Consider the following 14,442-nt stretch of genomic DNA (forward strand, 5'->3'; position numbering starts at 1 on the left):
AAGAACACAATTATAGGGCTGGGACTGTGGCTCAGCAGTAGTGCACTTGTTTGCCATGTGTGAGGCACTGTGTTTGATTCTCAGCACCACATATAAATAAATTTTAAAAAAGGTCTATCAACAACAAAAAATTAAAAAACACAATTAAAATGGAATCTCAATTGTAAAAAATAAATATTTAGCAAATGAAGGCTGCTGCTTCTATTGATCACAGATAAAGGGAAATCAATATTTATTTATTTTCAGTTCCAACCTTGGATCTAGTATTCATATTTTCAACAGAATAGAAAAGTTTTTTACACAGACTTTTCACTTTTAAAACATTCATCTAAAAGGCCTTTCTTTCTTTCTTTCTTTCTTTCTTTCTTTCTTTCTTCTTTCTTTCTTTCTTTCTTTCTTTCTTTCTTTCTCTTTCTTTCTTTCTCTCTCTCTTTCTTTCTCTCTCTCTCTCTCTCTCTCTCTCTCTCTCTCTCTCTCTCTCTCTTTATTTATTTTGGTACCAGGGATTGAATGCAGAGGTCCTTAATCACGGAGCCACATCACCAGCCCTTTTATATATTTTCTTTAGAAATAGGGTCTCACTAACTTGCTTAGGACCTCACTAAGGTTCTGGGGTTGGCTTTGAACTCATAATCCTCCAGCCTCAGCCTCCCAAGTTGCTCAGATTCCATGAGTGCACCACCACACCTGGCTTAAATTTTATTTGTTATTTTTAGTTATTCATAACAGTTGATTACATTTTGACATATTTATGCAAACATGAAGTATGTCTTATTCTAATTAGATCCCCATCTTATGGAAGTACATTAGGTGAAGAAATCATGCTATGTCTTAGTTTATTGTATCATGACAACAGCCATTTAACAGAATACAAAGTTTCTCATGTTTTCTGTGAAACGTCTTCATTCTAAATTTTACAATAATTAATTGCTTTACATGATTACAGATAGATCAGTTTCAAATATATAAATTAACTTCAGCAGGCAGGTAAGCTTAAAAATTTTTTTTTCTTCTCTGAGGTGAATCAAAAATATTTCTTATCCTCAAATCTGGGCCCCAAGATGCTTGCTGATCAAAGCATTTTTTGTTGGCACCTTTAACAAATCTCATCTTCTTTGGCCTGCTGCCCTTGGGGATACAAGGATGGATCAGAGACACTGCTATGGGTGACTTTTGGTTGTTATTTAACTTTGATGCAGCTAAGACCTCTCTAACTAATGCTAGCTTGCTGACCTTTGGCTTCAAGTGGAAAGATTTCATTTGAAAATGAAATGCTTCTCAGCACATTGCCTCCTGTTAGAACCTTGATCTAAAAATGAATTACTGATTGTTCTTCGTTGACCTGTTTTCATTGTGCTCTGTGACCTATCATTTAAATAAGTATCATTTCCTTTTACAACAAACTATGGTTGAAATGAATAGTCACAGAATACTTGTTCCGTTATTAATTTTATTTGGAAGACTTCTGCAATTGACATCATTATAAGTGTTCACTGCCATCAAAACAACATTTTATTCTAAAACCTCCACACACTCTAAATTTGGAACAAAAAATACAAACATTATCTTTAAAATTACTATTTTCAATTCAATTCAATGATAAATAGATTCTCAGGTTGAAAGAAGGTTGGTTAAAGTAAGAACATATGATATTTATACAATAGAATAAACAGAACGTGTTAATGGTATATGAGAATGAGAGGAAAGGGACCAAACATATTAACTATGTAGACTGATATTTCAGCACTTAAGACATATACAATAATTGAAAATTTACTAATAAATGACAATGATTTAGGGCATATATTGGCATAATTTAACTCAAACAATGACTGACTGCTCTGATGCAATAAAGGCTTCCATGAAAAAAATTTTTCCATTACTATGAAAATAGTTTAGTCATTCCACATTTTTTGTCTTTTATTTTGACTCTTAGTCACAAATATCCTTTCATGAATATGTTTAAGTGAATCATTCTTTAATGCAAATCAGATCACTGGATCTTTTGTTCACTCTCAATTTCCACAGGCCCAAGAAGTGGTCCTCTGAATATTCCATTGGCTTGATGGCAATCTAAACTCTGTGATGGCATGAACCAGTAAATGATTGGATAATTTTTCAGGTGAGTCTTTTTATATCCTCTGGAATCCAGGTGATGTAAAATTCCCACAGTAACAACTGTGCTGTCCATTTGAGCATGTTGCTTGTCTATTGTTTAGACACATTTAACATATTGAGGCATAATGAGTAATAGAAGACTTAATGAAATCACAGTCTAGTATGCAACAATCAGAAGTAGAATACTTAATTGGATAAATGTTAAAAATATAAATGGAAATTGGATTGAGGGGATTCTTCTAGTACTGAGCAGGCAGGACTAAACTGCTCTCAGGTATGCAGTTAGGGCAAGTAGACCTGGCAGTAATTTTATTGTCACAGTACACAGGAATGTCCTTCTACCCAAAGCAGAGTAGGTTCCTCAATTTTATTTCAGAGTTATGACTGGGCCAATGAAATCCATTTTTTTTATAAAGTTTTAATATCTCAGAATGTCATTTTATTAGAACATTATATTTATTGTCTAAAATTTTCTGTTTCTGTTAATATTCCTTATAAAATATAGATTTTTGATTATAATAAAAAGTGATGAAGGAATTTACTATATTGTCATTCTAAATATAGCATCGTATGAGTTAGGTATACAATCAAAAAAGTATAAAGAAAATAATTCTGAGTAAGAAAAATATGTATGAATTGTTAAGCAATAATTTTAAGTTATTCTTAGGTGTTATATATAATTTTAAGTTATTCTTACGTGTTATATATAAACAAAAAAGGTAGTGTGACACACTTTATTTTTTCTATTTATATTCAATATGAATGTAAGCACACTCACGTTTACATTAAAAATCTTTATTATTTGCTTAAGTTAATATAAAGAGGAAGCAACTTGATGCTTTACATTTTCCCATATTACTATTTTTAAACAAATAGTTTTGCTATAAAAGTAGTGTATGATGTCAATATTTATAGAACACTGAACCTACTATCATTCTTCACTATGCAAATAGTAAGAAAGATTTTACCATGGCCTCTAACTGTTCTTCTTTCTACTTACCTATTTCCAGTATAACACCTAAGATAATCCATTTGAAATTTTCTTTAGACCATCTCAATTGTCTGCTCAAAATCTTCCTTATGCTTTCCTGTTCATTTAGGGCTAAAATCACAATAAAAAAAGCAATTATGTAGCCAAAAGTTTAGGCTCCATGTTGACTATTTATTCCCATCTACTCTTCCTCTTTGAAGATGCTTTTATCAGAGCACTATAGTTATAATAGTTAGGTTCATTTTGACATAATCATACATATATGAAATTTAATTTGCTTCATTTCAGTATCAGAGCTTCCTCTTTCCTCCCTTTTCCCTTTCCTCTAATCTACTGGTCTTCCTTCTAATTATTTATCTATCTATTTTTAATTTATAACTTAGAGATATACATAAAGGTGAAATTCACTATGTTTTATTAATACATGCAGATAGTGTCATTTTGTCAAATTCATTCTTCATTTCCTACCCTTTTGCATCTCTTGTTCCACCACCATCTCTTTCTACTCCACTGATCTTCCTTCTATCCTTATGATGGCTGATCTGCCCTCCTTTTTAAATTACTTTGTTTTAGTTTCCACATGGGAGAGAAATATTTGGCCCTTGATTTTGTGAGTTTGAATTGACTTAGCATGTTCTCCATTTCCATCCATTTACTGGTAAATATCATAATTTCATCTTTCAATATGGCTGAGGGAAACTCCATTGTGTATCTATACCACATTTTCTCAATTCATTCATCTGTTGAAATGCTGGTTCCATAACTTGGCTATTCTGAGTTATATTGCTGTTAATTCTAATTAGACTGTATCATTACAATGTGTTGATTTTAAATCTTTTGGCTGTATATCAAGGAGTAGAGAGCTGGGTGATACAGTGGTTTCATACCTAGTTTTTAGAGAAATCTTCATACTGTTTTCCAAAGTGCTTGGACTATTTTCCAGTCCCATCAACAATGTATGAGTATAAACTTTTTCTTACAGCATTTGCTATAATTACTTGTATTCTTGATAATTGTCATTCTTACTGGAATGAGATTAAATAGTAATGTAGTTTGGATTTAAATTTCTCTAATTGCTAGAGGAGTTGAATTTTATATGCCTCACTTTTATACTAAAAATCCATAACCATAGATTATTTTGGTTTATTACATCCTCTGCACTCAATGTGATTCTAAATGAAAGGTGTCTATCTAAAAATTAAAATAAAATGTATGCCAATCATACACTGAATTTTTTGGAAACTTCATCACTTACTTACTTGGTTAACCTCTCAATCATCACTATTTGACCAGCTTTCCACAAAGCAATCACACATACTTGACTTTTCAAAGAGTGCATGAAGAATTATTATGGCATATAATTCACAAAAGTCAAGGATGCTTGAATTTCATTTGAATTAATTGCTTGGATTAAATGAAAACTAGCTATAATTATAAAATCACAATGCATTTATTGTTATATTATGGAAATGTTCCTTCAATTTTCCTGTGTGGAGACCTGCTAAGGTCTTAATGAAAAATCTGTGTTTTAGAAATGATATATATTGCTAGAAATTGTACGAAGTTGCTGTATTTGTCCTTTTTAAAGTGTTATAGTATTTTTACTCCTTGAATTATGTACATTTTAAGAATAAATTTTAATGGCATTGCATATCTAAAGTATGCTGTTGAATTTTACAGGAAATGAAATGCCTTTTAGGTTCTGATCTTTCTGTTTCCTTGTCTCATTGCCTTGAAATTTTTAAGCGAGGGATGTTCTAAAGTACTTGTTATTAGAAACACCAACTTTTCTTACTTCTAGGGCTTTTTATTCCAGGAATTCTAGCTTTTTAAATGTTCTTGTGATTTTTCTCTTCCTGCCTTCTCCTTCCCACTACCACTTCATATAGTAGAAGCAAAAATGTGCAAAATTTCCTGAACTAGTTTCTGAAACCAGATGAAATTTGGTTTTACAGCTCAGGGGATAGGCATGGATGATGACTTCATCTAAACTCAAATATAGATGTAAATATAAGAATTCTTATTACATCCATTGTGTACTTACCAGAAACTTCATAAAAAAAATGATTCCTATAACTTCAAGATACTTTCAGACTTGTAAGGAGGATCTGAGGCTTTAACTGTGAATAGGATTTAATCATATAATGAGGTGAAAATACATATTAGAAGTGCAGATTTTTGAGAGTGATAACAGAGGAGGACAAAAAGGTAGACAAAGTCAGATCACCAATTATTTTACATTAAGTTCACCACAATTATTTTATCATCCAAGTAGATGAAATACTATCACCGAAATTTTTCCATACTGTAGGAACTATTTATATTTAACATAGGATATAGTGTGAACTGATATATTTGACAACATGTAATGAAAACCAATAGTAATTTTAAATACTAATTAGTAAATTAGTAAATAATTGATATATGTTTGTCAGCCTAATATCTATTCCAAAATTTTCAAGCAATATTTAAAAATTTTTTTTGAATGAACCCTTTCTATTTCATCTTGATATCATTTTTGATAGGGCAGACTCAACTCTTAGCTCCATATCTAAGATCACATCCCACTCTGGAAAAACTAGAGCAACTCATCACAATGTCTATAGTGACCAGATATTTGATAGGTCAATAGGAATTAGCCATGAACTTTTCTTTAGACCATTACAAAAATGACATTTTGCCTTTTCACTGGGCAAGTTGGGACATTATTTTTAATATAAATCAAAGCATAGATTTGTTTCTTTATTTTTTAATTTTTTCTGTATATTTATTAGTTTTTTTAAGTTACAGATAATATTAGTGTTCACTTTGACATATTTATAAAAGCAAAGGTCATAATTTTCTCTAATTCAGTCCCCAGTACTTTCTTTTCCTCTCCCTTCTTTCCTTCCCCTTGTACCTTCCCTCTTCTCTATTGATCTTTCCATAATTTACTGTTTTTTTTTTAAATAGTGCCTTGTGTATATACATAAAGGTCAGATTTATTGTGATATATTCATATACACTTTTACACACACACAAACACACACACACACATACACACACACACACACACACACACACATGGAAGTTTATATACACATAGAAAAGTTTGGTCAGATTCTTCCTTCATCCCATCCCTCTTCCCTCCTCATCAATACTCTTCCTGTACTCCACTGGTCTGTCTTTTTTTTCTGTTTCTTTTCTTTTTCTCTCTTATTTTGATTCATCTTCTGCACAACAGAGAAAACGTTTGATCCTTGACTTTCTGGGTCAGAAAGATAGCATAACATTAGCTATCGCCAGTTCCAATCATTTACTTACAAATGTCCTGATTTCATTCTGCTTTATGGCTAAATAATACTCCAACGAGAATATATACCACATTTTCTTTATCTGTTCATCCATTAATGGGCATCTTTACTGGTTCCATAGCTTGTCTATTGTAGATTGTTGTGCTTTAGACATTGATATGACTGCATCCCTGTAGTTTGCTGATTTTAGAACTCCTATCCCAAGGCATAGGGTAGCTGGGTCATTTGGTGCTTCCATTCCCATTTTTTTGAGAAATCTTCATACTGCTTTCAGAGTGGTTGCACTAATTTTTAGTATACCAACAATGCCAGCACTTATTATTATTTGTATTTTTGATAATTTCCATTCTGACTAGAATAAGAAACTTCTCAATGTAGTTTTGATTTGCATTTCCCTGATTGCTAGAGATGTTGAAAATTTTAATATCTCATGGAATAGCTTGCCCAAGAATGAAGTCAATTTAAAAAACAGAGAAATGATTACGATTTTAGTGTGGAAATAACTCAATTTAGTCTTTACTTATATATTTCAACAATTGAAGAAATAAAGAGTTGAAACATAAATGTGGATCAACTCCATATCTGCCTAATTAAAACTAATAAAACCATTGAGAATTCGATTAGTACTTTTGTCTTCAAGAAAAATCATTTTAGAAATACTACCTGATATTTGAACAATATGATAAGGTTTTTTGTTTGTTTTTTTCAGATAAAGCAAATTAATAAAATATAGGACATGTTGTTAAAAATCTATAGTTGTGATAATAAAAAGGGAAAAAGTATTTACCCAATATTAAAAATTAAAGATGAACTAAAAATAAGGGCCATAATTAGTAGCTAAACTCTTGGGAATGTTAAGATATGCCTGTAAACCTAAGAGAGTGAAGTGTTGCTTTATTTGTTTTTATTTATTTGTTTGTTTGTTTGTTTGTTTTATAGTACTGGTACTGGGAATTGAACCCAAGGGTACATTACAAGGAGCTACAGTGTCAGCTCTTTTTTAAAAAAGTATTGTATCATATTACTGTTTTATTTTGTTTTATGTTGGGACCCAGTCTGGTCAAGCTGCCAAGATTAGCCTCCAACTTGCAATCATCTTGCTTTAGCCTTCTGAATACATATGGATGTTGATATGCCTAGCTAAGGTGTAGCTTTTAAAATCCACTTGGTAATAGATATCAGACTCACACTAAGCATAGAGTGCTAATAAAGCCAACTCATAAACCATTCTTCTTTGGGACTCAACAGTTGTAAAAAGATATTCAATGGTCATAGAAGGATATTACCATAAGCCTTTATTTCTGGAGCCCAAATCAATGAGGTTCCTCTAATTTAAAAACAAGTTGTGTGGGATTTACACTGTGAGATAGATTATAAAAGAATGTGATATTTTTTCTTTAAAGAAAACAGTGGAATAAAATCAAATAAATTAAAATTCATATTTTCTAAGACATAATTTGAGAGCATTAAACACAAGGGATCCTTGAGCTGAATTTCATATCCAAAAGAAAACTTTTTTCAGCCTTATAATCTTGTATTTTATTATATTTGTTAAAAAATAATTGTTGTTTAAAGCAAACACATTGACAGGTATTGAGAGTTTATAACATGACATTTTGTTGTTAGAATATTACTTTTTATATAAACTGATACTATTTGAAGAGAATACAATAATCTAAGAGAACATATTGTAAATAGAGTAACAACTAAAAATTCTAATACATCCAATATTTTAAAAAGACAATTTAACAAAAAGGCTCTGAGAAGATTAATTAGCATATTAAAATATTTTCCTCAATTGGAAGAAGGATGAAGAAGGATGAAGTAGACAATGAATGGATAGGATGATACTGCACATATCAAATGAAAGCTAGGTTATAACAAAGTAAATAAAATATGACCTCACATATAGTACTTACGTAAGACACTCTTTCTACACTAAGACATAGGTACATGGAATGAAATAGATGCAATTATGTACTATAAAGTGGATAAATATAAAAAAACTACTATGTCAATATCAGTGTCACATAAAGTAAAATTCAATATGATGATATTTCCATAAATAGACATATTTTTAAAAAGATTAAAGGATTGATTTTGAAAGAAGATACACCAATCCAATTATTAGAATATAATTTCAAAGTTTTAAATTCATGGGACTAAAATTAATAGAATTAAAAAGAGTAATAGAAATATCTACAATTTTTATAGAAGATTTAAAAGTTTTCCCTTCAAAAACTGATTGTGTGACTAGTTGGTAAGTCTATAAAATGTAATAAGTATATAGAAGATTTTAGAAAAAGTATCAAATCAAAATGAAACCAATTTGATGTAGAACTCTACATACCCAAACTCAAAAGTGATTGGGAATGGCCAAATAGGAGTTTCAAAAAAAGTCTTGATACATTTCAAATGATCCCATAGTGTAGAACGTATGACCAGTGACCACCAGGGAATAAAATTGAAATAATAAAAATGTGTACAAAAAATCCCCAAATATTTTTGAAGCAATACAGTTCAGGGATCAAACAAGAAAACAGCATAGAAAATTAGAAGGTGTTTATTACACTGGTTTAGTTTCATCCTTGCATTTTTACATGTTGTGTTCTCATTAACATAATTTTGAAATATGTTATTTACTTATATACTTAATATTTCCTTTTTTCCACTTTCTTATTAGGTCCCTCATAGTTTGGAACTAATGAAGTATCTGTTTTGATAGAATATATTGAAGAATGGCAATTGTAAGGTAAAGGTAGCACTTTAATTAATAGTAGTGATTTGTTTACACATAAAAGCTTTCACTGGCATAGTTCTTAATCCCAGTTTTAAATAATACCATAGTACTCCTGCAATAAAAGCAATAGTGTTCTAGGTATTCTACCAGCACATGTTATGTAGACCTTTTACTGATCCAGGCTGTTTACCACTCTCCAGAATACACCACAAAGGATCCACTTTGGCCTTTGCTCTTGTTTGCCCACCTGCCAGTATTCTTCTTCTTCTTCTTTTTTCTGCTTGCATCTCACCAATTCTTCAAAAGTCAATGTAATTTTACCTCTGTCATCATTTCATCCTGTGTTAATGTGGGGAAAACTAAAATCCATAAATTCTGCTTAACATAAAAGAGGAAAGTAGAGATAAGTAATAAATAATTGTAGATTCGGGTACTAATAACTATAAATGACTTTCTCTCACTGTCATCCAGGACATCCATATAAATCACAGTAGCAAGATTTAGAAATAAAGCAAGCATAAAGTACTTATTCAAGTTCTATTCTCAACCCCTGTAACTGTTTAGAATAATAAAGCCCTTCAAATACTTTAGGGTGTTTTATTAGAGGTAGAAGTTCCTTTCAATTTCTCATATTCATAGTCTGCAAGATATTTTTCAGACATATTTTCCTTATTGGACTTGTCAAAATAATTAATTAATGACATTGTTAATAGTATGACAAGGTAAAATCAATCACGTTACTTCACATTTTATGTATCTTTAGAGTTAATGTAATGTGTAGCAGTAATGGGAATTTGGAATTTTGGATACTTGAAAATAGTTTGTGATCTTTTCTTTATGTTTTTCAAATAAAATGAAATATATCAATACAGAAATGTGTTCCCTGTCTCATCTTTGCAATTAGAAACCATGAAAATTATACTGAATATTCTGGCAGCTTTTCTGAGTAGTGTAACATATGATGTTATCACTGTTTATATAAATTTAAGAACCAACAACCTGCATGTTCTAAGATGAAATTTATACTCAGAAAGGAATAAAATAAATAAATTCTTGGAAGGGCATACATTTCTGCTACAGAGTTGAAGTAACTTATTATAGTTGAACTCATCCTTCTGTGAAAATAAATCTAGTATAGAATAAATTATGAATACAAATGCAATAATCTACTGGTGATGCTTCCACCTTTTTAGAGTTCATAACTTATGGTGGACTTTATTCTGAGTCTTGGTTGTTTTTATTTTTAATTGGCTCCAAAACTCTCACAGCTCAGGTGTTCTTTAAAAGCTATGTCTTTAACCCATACTAGTGGATTTATTTCCTTTTTAGATAACCTTCATGGACTCATTAATTCTGTCACTCCCATCTAGATTTTATTTTCTCTCATCATAAAAATGGACACTGACTTAAGCAATATTCCATCTTTATTGATAGAGACAGCATCTAAATCTTGGCATGTTTACTCAGGTTAAAATTTTTGAGATTTTGAGTTAGGTATGCTTTGAAATCACAAACAAGGTTAGAAGAAATGGTGTGGAATTCAGCTGAGAATTATTTTATGAATAATACAATGGGATCATCTAAAAAGCTTTTTTATACAGTAATTAAATGTTTGATTTAATTAGATATGTTAAATAACATGTATGTTGTTGTTGGAAGCCTCGAATAAACTGTGGGTTTATCTGAGCCATCTATAAGCAGAGGCAGGCTCTTTGGAGAACTCTCAGTGTAATCTCACCAATCTGAGAATGTTCTGTTGCTTTGGCAGACATCCTGCTCAAAGAGAATTCTGTGATACCACATAATTTGTTGATTTAGACAGCTTCCATGCCACTCCCCAGAGATGGAGAAAGATGCCAGTGCCCGATCTAGCCTTGTGATGAGTTCCCAGTCACGCCAACTTCCCCCGCAGCCTCTTGCTTTTTGGTTTACCTTGAAGGACCCTTCATAACAGTAAATTCCTTTACTGGGTTTCAGTATTTAAAAAAAGCATTCATGGGCTCTTTGGTTAGGATCAGACCCATCAGGTCTCTTCCACCTGTCAAGCCCCTCCTGCTGTGAAAAATATTTTCCTGTGTCTTTTTAAATACTACTTTTGAGACTTTTCATTTCCAAGCATCCCACACCTCCTAGGGTTACTTTTTCCATCCACAAGCAGGTTGTGGGTGACATGTTATATCTGCTTTTTTAAAAATTACATATTTTTTATTCTTTTAAAGAATGCCCAACATAGATATTCCTAACAAACACTCACTTTATATCATTGTCTTTTTCTTTCTCTTTTCTTTTTTATGCTGTTAAGGGTCAGAATTTGAATCTGTCATTTATTATGATTATTGCTTTTATTCAAAATGTCTCTAATTATGTTTAATTATAAAGGTGTTAGTTAGTCCACACTATTTATATTCCAAAATCAAGAAAATTATCATGATTTATGTATGGGGTATCCCCATAAAGGTCATGTGTGAGATAATGCAATAAAGTTTAGAGGTGAAATGATTGGTTTAGGATGGTCTTAACCTAATCAGTGCATTAATCCTCTGGTAGGGATTAACTGGGTGGTAACTGTAGTGAGGTAGAGTATGGCTGGAGGAGATGTGTTACTGATAGTGTGCCTTTGAGGTTCATATTCTTTCCGTGGTAAGAGAAGTGACTCTCTTTCTCTGCTTCCAGAAATCATATTTTAAGCTATATTCCTCTGTTATACACTTTCACCATGATGTCCGGCTTCATCTCAGGTCTAGCCATCTATGGATAGAGACCTCTGAAATTATGATCCTGAAATAAAGTTTTCTTCAAGTAAATTTTTCTCACAGGTCTTTTGTTGGCAGCAGCAATAAAAGTTGACTAAAATAGAAATTATTGAATATTTTATTTTAACACAGTATTTCTGGTTATTTAACATCTCTGAAAAATAAAGCAGGACAAGTAATATTAAACACAGGATAATGCTTATTCATTCCTTTCCTGAAATCAGAGGTAAGCCAATACCAACCAATAAACAAACAAAAACAAACAAACAACAACAAAAATGCATCCTGCACAGGAGTCTACTTAATGTTATTGTCCATTAGCATGCTGTTTGGAATTTGTATATTGAAAGTCAGTTATTTTACAATGAAATTAACATAGTCAAAAGTTCTCCAAGAGAGTGCATAGTATTCAGATTATCATATCCTATAATAAAATGTTGCATTACCTCTCTTCACTGGACACATTGCCTATAAACTATCATCTATAATGAACAAAAGTCTTTGTCTCCTGTCATGCATTTCTCATGGTAATGCAATTTTTCCCCATAAGAGTCTACACATTCTTTAAAGTAGAGCCAACTGCCTGCATTCCATGTTTAATTTGCTCAGGTTGCCATAAAAAAAAAATCGTATAGACTCAGTGGTTTAACCAAATACAATTTATTTTCTCACCACTCAGGATCATAGATATCTTAGATCAAGTTTTTAGTATTCATTTTTTAGGGAGGACTTCTTCCTGGATTATAGCTACCTCTTGCTGTGTTATCATATGACCTATCTTCTGTGAGTGTACATGGAGAAACACACAACTTTCTATTTTCCTCTTCCTGTAGCTACAATAATACAATCTGATTAGGACCCCAAATTTATGACCTCATTTTTTAATGTCTGAGTAATGAATCCAGGACCTTATGCATATTAGACAAGCACTATACCACTGGGCTTGGCCTTCAACTGCTCATTTAATAACTATCCCCAATAAACTCCTAGTGATCTCCCCAAGGACCTATCTCCATATATTAGCACTTTGGGGGGTTGGGTTCAGCATAGGAATTGTGGGCGGGGAACATTTGGGCTGAGAGGGCATATTTCACAAACAAGCATAAAACAAGATTAAATAGTTTTCCATAGTCTGAAGTCAAACATAAGGCCTTGCCTTCCATTCTAAAATAAAACTGGGATGTTAATTCAATGTCTTTTTAGAAAGGAAGTCTGTTTTCTCAACATCTTATCAAAATTAAATTCTGTAAGAAGCCAACTTTTCAATGTATTTCTTATAATTGTAGCTGCCAAATGAATTAGCAAATTAAAAGTGAAATTATTTTCTTTACACCAATAAAGTTTTAGTAATCTGCCAATGCAGGACCCCAGTCAGAAGATACGAAGTTTCATATTAAAGTAATTTATTTGTTAATTAGACATAGAAAGTGAATCATACAACATTTTAAGAAAGAGATAATAACAGAAGTTTTCATATTTTAAAGTTCTTTGATAATTTCAAATATACATTAACTAACTGAACTCTACACTGACAAAACAAATTTCTTGTCCAATACACCAGGTTCATTAGAAATGAAAAATTCAGGGAGTTGCATATTATTTTCAGATATATGAATTTAGTATACAAGACAATTTTACAGGATGGATTTTACAGGACGGATTATATGTATTTACTGCTTGTAATGATAAATGATAATTTATAGATGGTCTTTTTCTTCATTACTGATCTGAGTAATAATATTTTGCCACTAATTTTGCACCATTTATTTCCCTATGATAAGATCTTTTTTATGTAGTAAACATATCATCTTTTGCTCTCTCTCTCTCTCTCTCTCTCTCTCTCTCTCTCTCTCTTTTTTAATACAGAAAACTGCACTGTGCTACAATATGACTTCGAGCAGTCATTATTTAAATTAATTACAAGAAAATATTTTACAATGTAGTTCTAAAATTTCACAAGTTTAAAAATGAGAAAAATTTAACATAGAACCCAATTTAAATCTGAATTTCAATGACTTTTCTTCTATTTTAGCGTATATGATAAATTCTTGACAAGGTTTCAAAGAATTATAAACGTTATTGTTCATATATCCTTTATTCATGAAAATATACTCAGTGGTGCTTATTGGTTATAAACAGAAGATAAAAACATTTGACTAATTTATCAATAATTTGGACATTGGGATTAATTACCTTGTACATTATTACCATTTCCAAAATTAGGATGTGTGTGGTCCCTTTTTTAATCTAATCAATTTCCAAAATTAAAATAAATGAAAATCTCTTAAGAAATCTACATTTTGTATTCTAACGACAAAATCTACTTTCTGAAAAACACGTTCTTATTTAGTGTGTCATGGCAAACATAAATTTATTGTATTAAGGAATTAAGTAGAGGAATTAAAAATAAGAGCTATATGTTTTAAATTACTATTGATTTAAAAGTATGACATTATTTATATTTTTTTCTGTAATTCATAGGGAAAATATTCAACAGCATATTTGTAGGTATGTGTTTACATAAATATATAATTTCCTTCAAAATGT

Source organism: Spermophilus citellus (assembly GCF_964194105.1).
Source record: "Spermophilus citellus genome assembly, chromosome: 1".
Taxonomy (NCBI): domain Eukaryota; kingdom Metazoa; phylum Chordata; class Mammalia; order Rodentia; family Sciuridae; genus Spermophilus; species Spermophilus citellus.